Raw genomic sequence first — 15,910 nt, forward strand, 5'->3', positions numbered from 1 at the left:
GTTTCCATCCTGTATAACAAATAATGTTAATTTTGCTAAAAATCATTAATTTATAACATATGTTTAATAAACATTGCTTATAAAATATAATTATTGAAAAGATGATACAGATATAATAGTGTTATTTATAATTTAGATAATATTGGCTTATGTAAAATTTTTATAAATATAGTTAGGAGAAAAATAATAAGGTAACTTGAAATTATCAAATGATCTCTTCTCTAATTAATGTGTATATACATTTTATTAGATGCTTAATCTTGGAAACATGGCATATTATATATAGAAGCTATAAACTAATAAAATTAAAATAATTAACAATTCTTATATACAAATATTTACTGAGTTCATATTATAGTGAAGTGAAGTCGCTCAGTCGTGTCTGACTCTTTGCGATCCCATGGACTATAGCCTACCAGCTTCCTCCATCCATGGGATTTTCCAGGCAAGAATACTGGAGTGGGTTGCCATTTCCCTATCCAGGAGATCTTCCCGACCCAGGGATTGAACCCAGGTCTCCCACATTGTAGGCAGACCCTACCACCTGAGCCACCAGGGAAGCTCATATTATGAACAAGTAGTAGACTAGTTAATTATTCCAACTTCAATGATTTCATGGAAACCAAAGGAAGACTGTCAAGTTGGAAAAAGGTATCACTGTCAAATGGAATAGAAGAGCAAGAAAAGGAGACATTTTTAAAAAATGACAATTGAATTTGGCAAGTAGATCAATGATGTTACTTGCCTAAAGGTATCATTAGAGTGGTGAGATAGAAAGCCTGATTTTAACCTCCTGTTTCTGATGGGAGAAGAGAAAAATGAAGGCATTGTATGATGATAAACACAACTTCAAGGAGCTTAGCCCCAAGGAGATGTAGGCATTGGGGTCATGAAGGAATTTGAGTGTTTTTGTGTGTGTGTGTATGTATATGATTTCAAGGAAGAGAATATTGAAACATGTACCATGGACTGAACTGTGCCCCCCTACTATTAAATTCATATATTGAAATTCTAACCCCACAATATGACTTTATCTGGAGACTGGGTCTTCAGAAGTCATTCAAAGTTAAATGAAGTCACAGGGTGGAGATCTAACCCAACAGAACTGTGACCTTCTAAAAAGAGTGAGAAAAAGAGATCTCTCCACCCCTCCTACTCATGTGAGAACACAGCAAGAAGGTGCCTGTCCACAATCCAAGAGGAGAATCCTTACCAAACACCCACCCTGTGGGCTTGTCATTAAACTTCCAGTCTCTAGAATGGTGAGAAAATAAATCTTGGTTCTTTAAACCATCCACTCCATGGAATTTTATTATGGCAGCCCAAGTAGACTAATAGAGCACTTTTTTCCCCCTGAATCTAAATCCCAAGAGAAATACTTGCATGACTTCTAAAAAGCATTTCTAGTACTGTTAATAATGTTTGATGCAGGAATTTTTTTTCATTTGTGAAAATGTTATTTGATATGTATTTCTAGCTGTCACATTTCTATAACTCAAATCAATTTACTATTGAGTGGTTAACAACTTGAGATTAGGCACTGGATCTTTCTGATCTGTACCCTAACATTTTTTGCTGCTTAGACACACACTTAATCACTCAGTTGTGTCTGACTCCGCGACCCCATGAACTGCAGCTCTCAGGGGATTCTCCAGGCAAGAACCCTGGATTGGGTTGCCATGCCCTCTTCAAGGGGATCTTCCCAACTCAGGGCTTGAATCCAGGTTGCCCACATTGCAGGCAGATTCTTTCCCATCTGAACCACCAGAGAAGCCCAGACACACACATAGTAGAAGCTATGTGCTTAATTATGAATTGTTGAATTGAGTTTAATTAAATTAAATTAAAATAAAATATAAAATAAAAGACCTGTGGCCATTCTCCAGAGTCTCCCAATAAACTTAATAGAAATATCTTGGTGAGAAGTCAGAAAGTGGTAGATGATTAAGTAAAATGGTATGGCTTGTAGACAAATATGGATGTCAGCTTATTGAGAGCAAGAGTCTCTGCCAAAATTTTCTTTTACTCAATGTGTTGCAGCTAACATTTTCATCTCAGCTTTTTCTCTCCAGATTTTGGGATGATCTAATTCTATGTATAGCATTAAGAAAAAATTTGCACCATAACAAGAATTTTTTCCTCCTTATAAAAACAAGTGATGTGGCAACTCAAGTTTTCTAACTATATTTAGTTTAATATAATAATCTTCATTACACAGGAATGAAACTCAAAAGTTAAAGTTGAGAATGGGTATGAGAAAGCATAGTTCCTTCTTCAAACAATATCATCAATTTCAAATCAAAAGCTAATAAGGCAGGAGAGACCAGGGATGGTTTATTAGTTTACTACAGCTGTTGTTAACAAATTAATACTAAGTTGGTGACTTAAAATAACAGAAGTATATTCTTCCACAGTTCTGGAGGCTGGAAATCCTAAATCTAATAGGACTACATTCCCTCGCAGGGCTCTAGAGGAGAGTCTCTTACTTACCTCCCACCTGCAGATGGCTCTAGGCATTCCTCGCTGTGGCCACCATCACTCCAGTCTCTGCCTCCATGGACATCTATTGCCTCCTCCTCTTCTCTGCATCTCTCAAAATCCCCTTTGCTTTTCTCTTACAAGGTATGTGCTGAGCTGACTCAGTCGTGTCCAACTCTTTGCCAACTCTAGGCAGTTGCAACTCAATGGAATATAGCCTGCCACCTTCCTCTGTCCATGGGATTCTCCAGGCAAGAATACTGGAGTGGGTTTTGCCATGCCTTCCTCCAGAGGATCTTCCTGACCTAGGGATTGAACCCACATCTCTTGTGGCTCCTGCAAGGCAGGCAGATTCTTTATCACTGAGCCACCAGGGAAGCCCCTTATAAGGTATATGTAATTGTATTTAACACCACTGAGACAAAAGAGGGGGAACATCTCATCTCAAAATTTTCAGTGTAGTTACATGTGCAAAGACCCTTTTTCCAAATAATGTAACATCTGCAAGTTCCAGTGATTGGTACTTGCTGTCTTTGTGTGGCCATTGTTCAGCTTATTCCAAAGGGGACTTTTTTAAAAAAAAATTAGGTTGGAATTCTCAAAGAAGGCATACATATAAATATTCCTAGTGTTAACAGCAAACTGGAAATAACCCAATGCCCATGAATAGGAGAATGGATAAACTATTATGATATAGTCATATAATAGACTATTAGTCAGCAAAAAAAGAAGTAAACCATTGGTATACTTGGATGAACCTCATCAGATCATGCTGAGCTTAAGTAGACAGACAACGAAAGTACATACTGTATACTTCTATTTATAGGAAGTTCAGTAGAAGGCAAAATAAGTCAACAGACAGAAATAAGAACAGTAATTAAGTTTGAATTGAGGAGCAGAAAAGGGGACTTACAGGAAGTAAGTTTGAGAGAACATTTGAGAGAACGATGGAAATGTTCTATATTTTGATGAAAGTGTTGATTAAATGGGAATATTTATTTGTTAAAACTATAAACCGTACTTTTGAGATCTGTGCCTTTATTATATATAATTACAACTCAAGAAAAAGAGGATATGAGCCAAAGTGAGAAGTTGATCTCTGAAGAGAAGTAGAACCCATCATCCTATTTCCATTGCAAAAGGAATCTCAGGCTGTATGACTGTAGGGACAATCCTCTATTCAAACTCTGATGTGTGTTCTCTGGCATATGCTCAAAAACAAAATAATTACAGAACACAACTGAGTTTCTCCTATTCAGTATTTCACTCTTTTTGTTAAATTACAATATTTGCAAAATATTTCAAGAAATCATGTTCTATCATTTTTATTGCTGGCAGTCTATAACACTATGAAGTAGCTAGTATATGCCTAGAGCTTAACTGATCTATTTACAATTGATTTCAAGTTAACCACAGCCTCACTTCCCCATAATAACCTGGTAAATTGAGAGTTGACTGTGGTTGTCTCATTTCATCCTTCTCCTCATATTTCCTACAGAATTTACATAAAAATCCTATAGATTTCCAGTTCATAATATTATGCTTTCACACTTTTGTACACAAATTTATACCTCCACTCCCTTCCAGGTCACCTTAGCCCAATGACCCAGAATATGTCTTTCATTTCCTTTCATTTATTTTTATCACATGATTTTCAATTTGGATTTAACATGCTGTCAAGTGACCTTTACTTTTTTCCCCCTGGCACTAGTTAAATCAAATTCTTTTGTGTGTACAGATGCCCATTTTGTGATCTCATTGAAACTGTTATGATTTTTAGATTGGACAAATCAAGGCCTAGATTCTCTTTTTAAGAAAAAATAGAGGAAGAGGAGACCTGTATTGTTTCGTAAGGAAAAGAAGAACTACCACCAATAATAAGAGAATATTTAAAAAACAGAGTATGCTGGTTTTAAAGAAATCATATTCAGAGGCAAGATTCAGATAAATGTTAGGGAATACAGCTCCAGAAACAGCAAGTGACTGAAAATTATTCCATGAAACATGTGGAGTGGGTAGGGGGTTGGGAATAAAAGCTGATAGAAATTCGGTTTGAGTTGCTCACAATAAATGTTTTAGGGAGGATCTGGAGATCCACCACCCCATTAATTGTAGCAACGTAAAATCTGTATGAGCTCAGAATTATACACAGAGAAGACTCTATGGGGATTTCGCTCAGGTTAATAAGTGTCAACTTCCTGGGACTATGAAATAAGCTGGAAATAATTTGCTAAGAAATTTCCTGAATATGAAGTGGCTTTAATAAGATAGTTTGATGAGTAAATGAATCAGAAAATTGAGGGCTAAATTTTCCTTACATTTCCTACATATTTGCAGTGATAGTAAGGTCAAAACATTTGGATTATAATTTGAGAACCATCAACTCTTGAAGTAAAGACTATCTAAACCAAGTCATTGTCAGGCACTAAAATAAAATCATGAATCCCACTAATTCAAATGCAATTTGAAGGCCTAGAGCTCACATTTGAGAAAGGAAAACTAGGCCACACTGTTCTACATATTATGCAAATATATAGTTCAGCTGCAACTGTCTGAGATTGTGAGGTGTGCAGAAAATCACGTCTACTAATAATTAAGTATGCAAAATATTTTTAAGTAAAACCGAATGAATTTACAGTTCCTTTTATAAAACATCATATACATTTTTTATTGAATGAAATAGGGTTGCAAGGAGCACTAGATATTTACACATTGTTATAAGACTCTCTTATCTTCGCCAAGACACTGCGTTGTTAATGATTGCTGTGATCACACATGATTGTAGTGCTTTCCTTTTCTGAGCATATGTTTTGAATGACAATATAAGCATATACCCACAGCAAGGTAATGCCCTTGTGAATGTCAACCATAATAGGTATTAGAGCAGAAAATGATTTGACATCATCACACACAGACTTTGATATTATATTTATTCTCATATCCAGGTACATGGAGTCCCATGCACCTTTCCAGGCACCAGGCGTACATAGTAAACATAAAGGATAAGGATGGGCCCTTAATTTTCCACCTGATCAAATTACACACCCACAGACAAATGTGCAAAATACATGAAGTAATGGTTTTCATGAGGATGTTGAAAGACTCACAAATAACTTTCTCTTTCCTCCTTTTAAAAATCTATTTATTGACTTACTTCTCTCTGACGATGCTGTGAAGACAGCTCATCACAGAGACGAGATAGCTCAGAGTCATCATTGACTCTACAGTGTACCTTAATTGAGAAATATAGTATTTGTTTGCCACATGAATCTGCATATTATTATCTTCTGTTTTCCTTCCAGATGGGCCTTGGAGTATGTAAAACTAACCTCTTTACCATTTTTGTCTTTTCCATGTTCTAGCAAAGCATACAATTTGGAGGTTTCTCATCTAAAATCCAAAGTTATGATCAGATAATCTTACCAAGAACTTACTCTAAACATAACCTCTGCTCTGATATAGAGTCCTGCCTTAACTCTGGCCCATTTCGCTTCATTCCTAAATGCAAATTTCTACTAGAGGAGCATCAGAGTGAATATATCCTGGGTGGAAACATCAGGTTATAAAAAGGAAAGTACTACATGTTCTAATGTTCATTTTTCCATAGTTGAATGTTTTATTTGGCTCTCTGCATATTCATCTATTGCATTAAAGGAACAAATGAGCAAAGAATGTTTTACATTTTACAAATGTTCAGGCCAAGGTATTTTGTAACTTTGAATTTTGTTTTGCAAATTGTGAGACATTTACTCACTCTTTCCTTATTGGTGACAATCAATTTGACCTTATCAGAGTTCTCCTTTTTCATAGTTTATAGTAAACATTAACAATAGGGGATATTGAGAAGCCTGATAATTTTAAACTCATCGATTATCATGCTATTAATAGTAAGTAAAGGTTTTCCCAGGTGGTGTTAGTGGTAAAAAATCCACCTGCCAATGCAGGAGACTTGAGAGACTCAGGTTCAACCCCTGGAAGGGGAAGATCCCATGGAGGAAGAAATGGCAATGCACTCCAGTATTCTTGTCTTTAAAATCCCATAGACAGAAAAGCCTGGTGGGCTACACGCACAATTAAAAATACAAACACGTCCTCTCAGATCTTCAGATCTTATAAATTCAAACCAACTATACATACATTAAAATAAATTTTTCCACCAAGTTAATTTTCCAAATGAATCCACTATTTAAAAAATTATTAATATATTTATAGTATCAGAGAGTTTTGATTTATCAAGAGTCTACATTATAGTCAAGTTTCATTAAGATGGAAGAGAGTACAGTCTTTCAAATCTGTTCATATTAATATTTTGGTTTTATTTTACTTTCAAACCATGACATTTAAGTAGAGAAAATGGAGAGAGGGAGATTTTCATAGCTTTGCAAAAAAGTATGTTACTATTATGAATGCAAGTATTTTTGGATAAAAGAAACTATTATTACCTTGTGGGCTAAAAATTGATGCATGCTTGAAATTACATGGGCTCCCCAGGTGTTGCTAGTGGTAAAGAACCCACCTGCCAATGCAGGAGATGTAAGAGACTTGGGTTTGATACATGGGTCAGGAAGATTCCCTGGAGAAGGGCATGGCTACCCATTCTAGTATTCTTGCCTGGAGAATCTCAGGGACAGAGGAACCTGGCAGTCCATGGGGTCACAGAGAGTTGGACATGAGTGAAGCAACTTAGCACACACAGACAGAAAGTACATATCTGTATATTAGTGCATAAAGCCTTCCAGGTGAAAATACTGTAATAATTTTCAGAACTTTCTTATTTAATTATTAACTGTTATATCAGTTGAGATGATTTTAACTGTAACTAACAGGAAGTCCAACTAAAAATGCTTTAAAAGTCATTAGACCCCATAACAGTAAATCAAGAGGAAGACAGATGTCATGGATTGTTGATTCAGTAGCTTAAAGATGTGATCAAGGACTCAGTTCCCTCCAGCTCTCTACTCCGCTGTTCACATCATTGGCTTTTGGGGTATAGCTCGGGGAAGAATATTTCACTGATATTGTTGGCGTTACCCTTGGGATCACAGAAAGTCTCTCAGCAGCACGTGAAAATGCGTTTCTGTACTAAAATCCAATGGTAGGAAGCCTCTCCCTCACTTGGGGAATGTGGTCCTTTCCTTAAGGCCGACAGCTAGGACCTCAATAATCAGGAAGATGGCACAAACTTGTCAATTTCTTTAAAATCATACTTGAAAACAAGTCATCATGAATCACCATTAGAAATGAGGATGGATCCAGTTTCTCCAAAAATGTGATGGGGTGAGTAGTTTCATCAACATCTAAGCAAATCGAGGTTTGGGTATGAAGGAGAAAATGGGGAACAGATTCAAGCTGAGCAAATAGCCATGCTTTCTATAACTGTGTATCTGTCTGCTGGGTGCCCTTAAATGCTCGTTTTTCCTCATCACAGCATCAGCACGAGAGCTTACATGTGGTTGGTGCTCCACAGACGTTTCATTGTCCTGTCTGATGGGAAATTTGAAGGGACCATCCTCACCATAGATAAGAAATGAGGAGCAACTGAGTAGTGAAAAGTATTAAAATGCTGGCAAAAGTGGACTTGTTATCTTGGATTTAATAATGACCATGCTGGGCATAATCAAAATGCGTGTGAGAAGCCTAAAGAATGATGTGTTTCAGTCTCATAGAGGTGCTGTGGACCATAAAACATAATCCATGCAATTAAAAATAATTTCAACATATATCAAATCCTTTACTTACACTTGTCAAATACCGTGAAGGAATCATAATCCTTAGAAATACCTCTTGGTTTTCGCCTTTGTTTTTCTCTGCCATCCTCAGCCTTCATGTACTTTTCCACTCTTTCGTCTCTGCCAACAAGCTAACTGAGCACCCCATTCCTTTCTCTAGCCTGTAGCACTTTTACTACATTTCACCATGTATGGTCCTTTACACGTGAAATTCCTGTTCGCTGTCTAAAAGGTGGGAAGAGCTACCCATTTTTTTTTACATTAAATTTTTGCCCTTAAAACAAAAGAATTAAAGGGGAATTGAATTGCAAGAATATGAATCACCAAAAACTTAGTTTAAACATCTCAGATCACTAAAAAGTGTTATCCTAGATCAGTGAAAATAGATGTGTTCTCTGAACCACTATAAGTACTATGGGGTCAAATTATGCAGGATGGACATGATGCCATACTAGTGGAAACTGTTTAATTAGCACTCACACTGGGGGCTCAGTGATAAAGAATCAGCCTGCCAGTGCAGGAGATGCAAGAGACATGGCTTCAATGCCTGAGTCATGTCGGGAAGATCCCTTGGAGAAGGAAATGGCAGCCCATTCCAATATTCTTGCTTGGAATATTCCATGGACAGAGAAGCCTGGCAGGCTACAGTCCATAAGGTCACAAAGAGCTCAACAGGACTGAGTGACTGAACACACATACGTAGTCTTTAACCACAGGTCTGTTGTGTTTTTCCTTTTTAATAAAACTCAATGCTGGCAATGGCAACGTGAGAGTAGGCAGCAGAACAGATATTCTCATACACAGCAGCTGCTGAAAGGATGACTTTTTCTAGCCCAGCCCCTTAATTTTCTCATATCTTTTGATTTTGTACTTCCTCCTCTCAAGTTAAAGAAAAAAATACAGCAGAGAAGACCAGTCTGTATTTTCTCAATGCCATTCATAAGTATGAATTATTTGGACAATCTAAGTATATAATACTTATGAAATGAAAATGTATATTCTAAGTCAAGTCAAGGAAAACTTAAACATGAATTTTTCTCCCTTTTGGCCTCCTCTCTTCTCTCTATGGTACATGGTGTCTCTGCACTAGGCACCCACCAAACCTCCCATCAGCTACTCAACCATAAAAAGCAAAATTCTCCTAGCATCAACACAACTCCTTGGGAAATAACCTTTCTTCTTAATCATGTAAGGGGTCACGATGACCCTTTACTCACTACTTGCTTTGTATAGATCTGATTATATAGTAAATCATTTAATGTATAGCTGTCTTTCTCAAAAACTTACACAACTGGGCTTTGGCCTCTAATGGGTGAAAAAGTTCTCAGAGCTATTTGACAGGCTGTTCTCAGGTGATAATCTTCAATTTGCCTCAAAATTTTCCATTTCTTTTTTACATCAACTTGATGAATTTTTTAAGCAATAATATAAAGCTAATGATTCAATAAATTATATTTCACTTATGAAGTAGAAGAGAAGTTGGCTATTAAGAATGGTACAGGATAGCACGGTAGGGAGATGAAAATAACATGAATTTTTTAAATTATTGAGCCCTTAACTCACCCAATTCTTAGCAAGTCCTACTGGACTTCCTATTTTGTGAGCTAATACATTTCCCTTCATGTCTGAATCAATTTGAATTTGTTGATACTTTTTCACTTAAATTATTTTAACTAATTCACAGACCAAACTCAATAGTATATTCAAGAAATAGAACACTGTGATCAATTAATTTATCCAAGAATTTAAGAAAGGTGCAGCATTAATATATATAATATATATTAAAAACTTTTACATATATATTAAAATATATAAATTTATATATATATTCTTAAATATTAAATGAGTATGGGTGAAATGAACATATGATCATCTTCCAACATATTACCATTTTTAATAATTATTTAAGGCCCACTCCTGCATAAAAAAGTATCATCTACAAAGGAAATAATTTTTAATGTCATAAAGATGTCTATAGCAAAATAGACATATTTAAAAATATTTTAATAGTTTATAATATTTTCAGTTTCTAGTTCTAATATTTGGAAGTTTGAAAATAAAACAGGATGTCTGCTATCACTTCAGCTTTTTAATATTGCCTTTTAGCACCACCATTTAAATCAATAAATTAAAAAAGAAGAATTGTAAACTTTTTATTCTTTGGCTACCTGATGCAAAGAGCCAACTCATTGGAAAAGATCCTGATGCTGGGAGAAATTGAAGGCAAAAGGAGAAAGGGAGAGCAGAGGATAAGATGGTTAGATAGCATCAGTGACTCAATGGACGTTGAGAAATAGTGAAGAGCATGGGAGCCTAGTCTACTGCAATCCATGAGGTTACAAAGAGTTGGACATGACTGAGCAACTAAACAACAAAAATTTTAAGACTGAGATAAAACTATCAGATACCTGTGATATGATTTTAAGTTAATCAAATGAATAAAGAAAAAAATAAGATGAATTAGGAAGAAGAACCAAGCGTCCAGATAAAAATGCTTAACACACTATAAACAAAAAAAAATCAATGAATAAATTCAGGAAATGTATGTGGGTAAGGGGGCGGTACATTCTCAATAGCAATAAAACCAGAATACATTTTGTTTTACAGCAAAGTATGTTTTAAGGTCAATATAAAAAAAGTAATTATCATTTTTAACATATAGGCATAAAAAGGAAAGAAAGAATTGGTAAGATACACCATATCCTGGAAAGGGAAGATTTAACAGTATAAGGATATCTCTTTTCCCAAAATTGACTTTCAAATGAAACACCTTCCCAATTAAAATCTTTGTGAGAAATTGAAACACAAACTCTAAGGTTCATCTACTGAAAAGGTACAAAAGCAGTTGGGTTTTTTGTTGAAAAATGTAGATATTAATTAGGTTAAATAGCAAAAGTAACAGAAGAGAAATACATCACCATGTTAAAAGTAATAATCACTGAATAGCAGAAGAATAAATGAGCCTCATTTTTCTTTCTGAAATAGATAATTTAGGTTTTCTATGGTAGATGTATAACTTCCACTTTCAACTAAAATGTTAATATCCTTATTTTCTAAAATAAGATACAGATTCAACAAAGTAACAAAAGAGCTTAATGGAATTGCAAAATTTTTATAATGATTTGCTACTGTAAAAGATTGTGAAGCATTAAAACTAGCTACCATATATAGAACATTTACTTTATGGCAGACAAGTCCTTATATTGCTTATATTGGTACTATGCTTCCACTTACATTACAACATTGACAATAACTTTTTTCATAAAGAAGAAAATTACAGATTTTCCTATTAAGAGTGATTTCAAGTTTAAAAGGAATTATATCAAAACACATGCACAGCAGTGAATAATTAGTACTGTCTTTGAAGGTGCAGCTTTACATAAAGAATTATTCAGAATTTATTCACATCTTTCTTGAACTCTACAAACATTTCATGTTTGGACAATTTGTATAAATCAAAATAAATCAAGAAATTAATTCAGAATGATGTCATATTTAATGAGAAAGCTTTACTCATATTATTTAAATGCTCCCTCTGTTTTCTATTACAGAGAAAGCTTCAAATATTTTTGTTAACTAAAAACTTTTGGACCACATTTTATGACTAAGAATTTCAAAATGAATTATTCTATTAGGTAGACATAAATAAAAATATCATTTTTTCATCTTTACCACAAAATAGCCTTATAGAAACAAATGAGTCAAAAAAGACATATTTTCACATGGAAATAAGAAATAGATATTTTTTAAGAAGGCAAAGTTATAAAGCAAAGAGTCATAAAATCTTCCGGTTTTACAGATGTAATCGATTAACTGAATAAGCATAAGACTAAAGCTAAAATTTACAGAGCCAATAGGCTATGAATAATAGTCAGGGAACATTGAACTATTCAGATAACTAGGGCTAATCTATTTATTTTTTCTTAATTATATCTCAATCTGACCTCAGGGTCTGGTCAGGTTCCCTTGACAAGCTATTAGATTTGTTTGCAGATTTTCCAAAGGGGTTTCTAAAATCACAAGAGAACAATGTCAATATCAAGTACCAATAAAATCTATCATAGCAGAATCATGTCACAAGATTTAGGAAACAAGATGCTGACAAGAATGTTGAAAATTGGCAGCAAGGAGGATCAAATGCTCAAACTGAATAATCCCTAATTTCACCCAAAGTTCCCAAGAGGAGATGAATAAATCCAGGGCAGAATCAACAGTCTGCTAAAAACTAATCCACAGCCCAAGTTATATAGGGCAGAAACCTCAAACACATTTATCTCAAGACATGGAACTAAAAAACTGGAACATAAACCAAGTTCTAGAGAATCTCTTACTCTCATTTTTTTAAAAAAATACTTTTGGGGATTATGTGTTGACCCATGGTTAAAATATCTCTTTTTTTCTCTATAGTTTCATCAGGGAAAAAATAAGTAAATAGAGCAGGTGAGAACCACAACTATTTCAGCCACCAATTATGAGGTGCTTCTCTGAGAACTGTGAATAAGTCATTTGTTGGGATTATATAATTTCTAATTAACAAAGTTTTAACTGAATACTGTTGTGGGGAAGATACTATAAAATACATAAATCTGTTTATTTTGTGTAACATGCAGTCATCCATTTACTCATTATGTCAACAAGTATTTTTCAGACACTTCAAGTACCGTGCCTGGCTCTGGGAATACAACTGAGAGAAAGAAGTAATACTGCTCCTCATGTAGAGGAACTTTCCAAGAGTAAGTAGGCAATTAAAATCAAATGATGATCATTATAATGACCTGACGCCACCAATCTTGGGTCTAGTCAATCTTTCCAGAAGAGCTGATGAGTCATGCAAAATCTGTGATCTCAGTTAACAACCTTCAGCCAGGTAAAATGTGTTTTCATGTGTGATGCAGGTTAGGGTAGATGAAGGGGTATGCCATCAGCGGTGTCTGGAAGCAGAATAAAGGTCATGGCTGAAGTTCCAGAAGCAAAAGAGGAAGTGGCTTATTTACGGGACTGAAATTCTTTACTCTGTTTGGATCTCAGAGTTTGATATGAGTGGAGAGAATTTCGTCTGAAGAGAAAATCAAGGTCATATACAAAGGGTTTGTACACCCTGTTTGTCTGCCTTGTACTTGTCAAGAGTTTGAACTTCTGAGATCAGTGGGAAACTATGGAAATTTTACAGTCAGGTGTGCTATGATCCATTTTACATTTTAGGTCAATTGCTTTGACTGCAGTATCCATAGATGTGTTTAAGAAAACATGCTTGAAGTCAGGAAGTCCAATGAGAGGGCAGTAGTACCATAGTAATCACAATAGTAATGCAGAAAATGTAGTCATTGTCATAGTGTAGATGATGTTGGATGCTCAGTCACTATTATAATTGCTGCAACTGGCTGTGCATGTGGCCAATAATAAGAAAAAATTATTGTAATGTCTTCTTTCAGTAGATTATTCCCTCCCTGATCAATTACCAGCTATCTGATGGTCTTTAACTGGTTTCCCATATTTATTTACTCTGGCCACTCCTTCATTAGCACTGAAGCCAGAGTTACATTTAAAAATTAAGACTGCTTTACTTGATTTCCTTACTTATTGCCATCCCATTACTCTTAGGGTAAAGACAATTCTTAACATCCCTTCCATCTGCTGGATCAAACCTAGCTCTTCAGGCTCTGACATTATCATTTATAATCTGTCCTCAGTACATCAACCACACTTACTTTCCTATAGCCTTTCTTACCCACTGGACTAATTCCTCTCTCTTCAAAAGTCTAATTTCATTTGTCTTTCCTTCTTTTTACCAAGTGACATTATAAGTAATTACTGGTACTTCAAAATGTAGCAGAAATATATGGAAATACATATAAAAAGGGATTCCGCAGTGGCTCAGTGGTAAAGAATCTGCCTGCAATGAAGGAGATGCAGGAAGATGCAGGTTTGATCTCTGGGTGAGGGTTATCCCTTGGAGGAGGGCATGGCAACTCACCCTACTATTCTTGCTGGGAAAATCTCATGGACAGAAGAGCCTGGTGGGCTACAGTTCACAGGGTCACAAAGAGTTGGACATGATCGAAGTGACTAAGCATGCACATATAGAAATATAATGGGCTAAACTGATAGAAGCCTTTTTTTTAAAACAGACACACTTAAATGATGGATAAAATATATTAAAAAAAAAACACAACATTTAATTGCATAAACAACCTTGAAATAAGGAAAGGTAAATCCTGGGGTATCAACACTAAAGAAGATAACCTTAAAACCAGAGGAATAAGCAGAAACTCACACTGTGACAACTACTGTGACTTTTTTTCACCCTAGTCTTTCATACACATAAATGGATAGCATCAGAAGACAGTAGCTAAAAATTATTTCTGTAAAGACTAAAGCTGCAAAAAATTGTTCTAATTCTGAAAAGACAACCAGTTATGGTTGTCTTCTGATGCTATCCATTTATGTGTATGAAAGACTAAGGTGAAAAAAAGTTAATAGGAATAAGTTTATTTCTTCCTAGGGCTTCCCAGGCAGCTCAGTGGTCAAGAATCCACCTATCAATGCTGGAGAAGTGGGTTCAATCTATGAGTTGGGAAGATCTGCTAGGGAAGGAAATGGCAACCCACTCCAGTACTCTTGCCTGGAAAATTCCAGGGGCGGAGAAGCCTGCTGGGCTATAGCTCATGGGGTTGCAAAAGAGTCAGACACAACTTAGCAAATAACAACAATCAACAAGGGCCTAAGTAGGGGGACAAGCAGTCACCAATGGAAAATAAAAACAAAGTCCCTAACTCCTTCTAAATGTAAGTATTGTATTGAAAATGAATTTTCATTTTTCTCATGATGCTGTAATTTCAAACCAAGAAATTAACATAAAAACTAATCTAGAACCTGTTGGACTATGGCAAAAGTCCATACAGAGACCTTCTTTGGGGTTGTTTGCAGAACCTAGGACACATAGTGAAACTGTTCACCTCAGATTGGATCTTGAACCCATGTGCTAGGACTTGAACCCAGCAAAAACTCAGTTTCGGACTTGAATCCACATGGCTAGGACTTGAAACCGGCCAAAACCCAGTTTGGGACTTCAACCCATGTGGCTGGGACACAAACCCAGCCAAAACCCACAGTCTTCTAACTGAGATCACAGACCTGGTTTCGAGACCTAATGAAGGTCAGGTTCTTGATGTCTCATTGCAGAAAGAATCCAGTGAGAGACAGTGATAGCTAAGAAGTGGTTTTACTCAGAGAGAAACACACTCCACAGACAGGGTGGGGCCACAGAGAGGGTGAGTGTGGCCCTGAAATGTGGTATAAGGTTAGCTTTTATTGGCTGGGTAATTTCATAGCTAATCAGTGGGAGAATTATTCCAACCATTTTGGGAAAAGGACAGAGATATCCAGGAATTGGGCCACTGTCCAATTTTTCTCTTTGATGGCTGGCCTTGGAACCATTATGCCGTCTCTTGGTGGGTCATTTAGTTTGCTGCTATGTTACAATGAGCATATACTGAGGATCTAGAGCTAGTCAAAGTTGACTTGTCTGCCATCTTGGACTCATTCAATTCTAATGAGTTTGCGTTGTGTCCTTGGGCTATTGCAGAGAAGCCAATTCTGACTCCATGTTGGAAATTATTTCTTTGACTTGCTATTTGTTGCTTTTGTTATTATAATCAACACATAATACCCTGCCTCAGAGGACATTGCCCTTCTGCCTGACT

The 15,910-nt window shown here is 35.8% G+C and overlaps 1 long non-coding RNA gene across 1 annotated transcript; it reads right to left on the minus strand.

The window, feature by feature from the left end:
- Positions 1-373: 373 nt before the first annotated feature.
- LOC122428607 lies at positions 374-2,808 on the minus strand. The gene is made up of 2 exons (XR_006265776.1): positions 2,704-2,808; positions 374-419 (listed from the first exon to the last, which is right to left on the minus strand). It is a non-coding gene; the product is annotated as an uncharacterized LOC122428607 (long non-coding RNA).
- Positions 2,809-15,910: the final 13,102 nt, after the last annotated feature.

Source organism: Cervus canadensis, chromosome 27, assembly GCF_019320065.1.
Source record: "Cervus canadensis isolate Bull #8, Minnesota chromosome 27, ASM1932006v1, whole genome shotgun sequence".
NCBI classification, from domain to species: domain Eukaryota; kingdom Metazoa; phylum Chordata; class Mammalia; order Artiodactyla; family Cervidae; genus Cervus; species Cervus canadensis.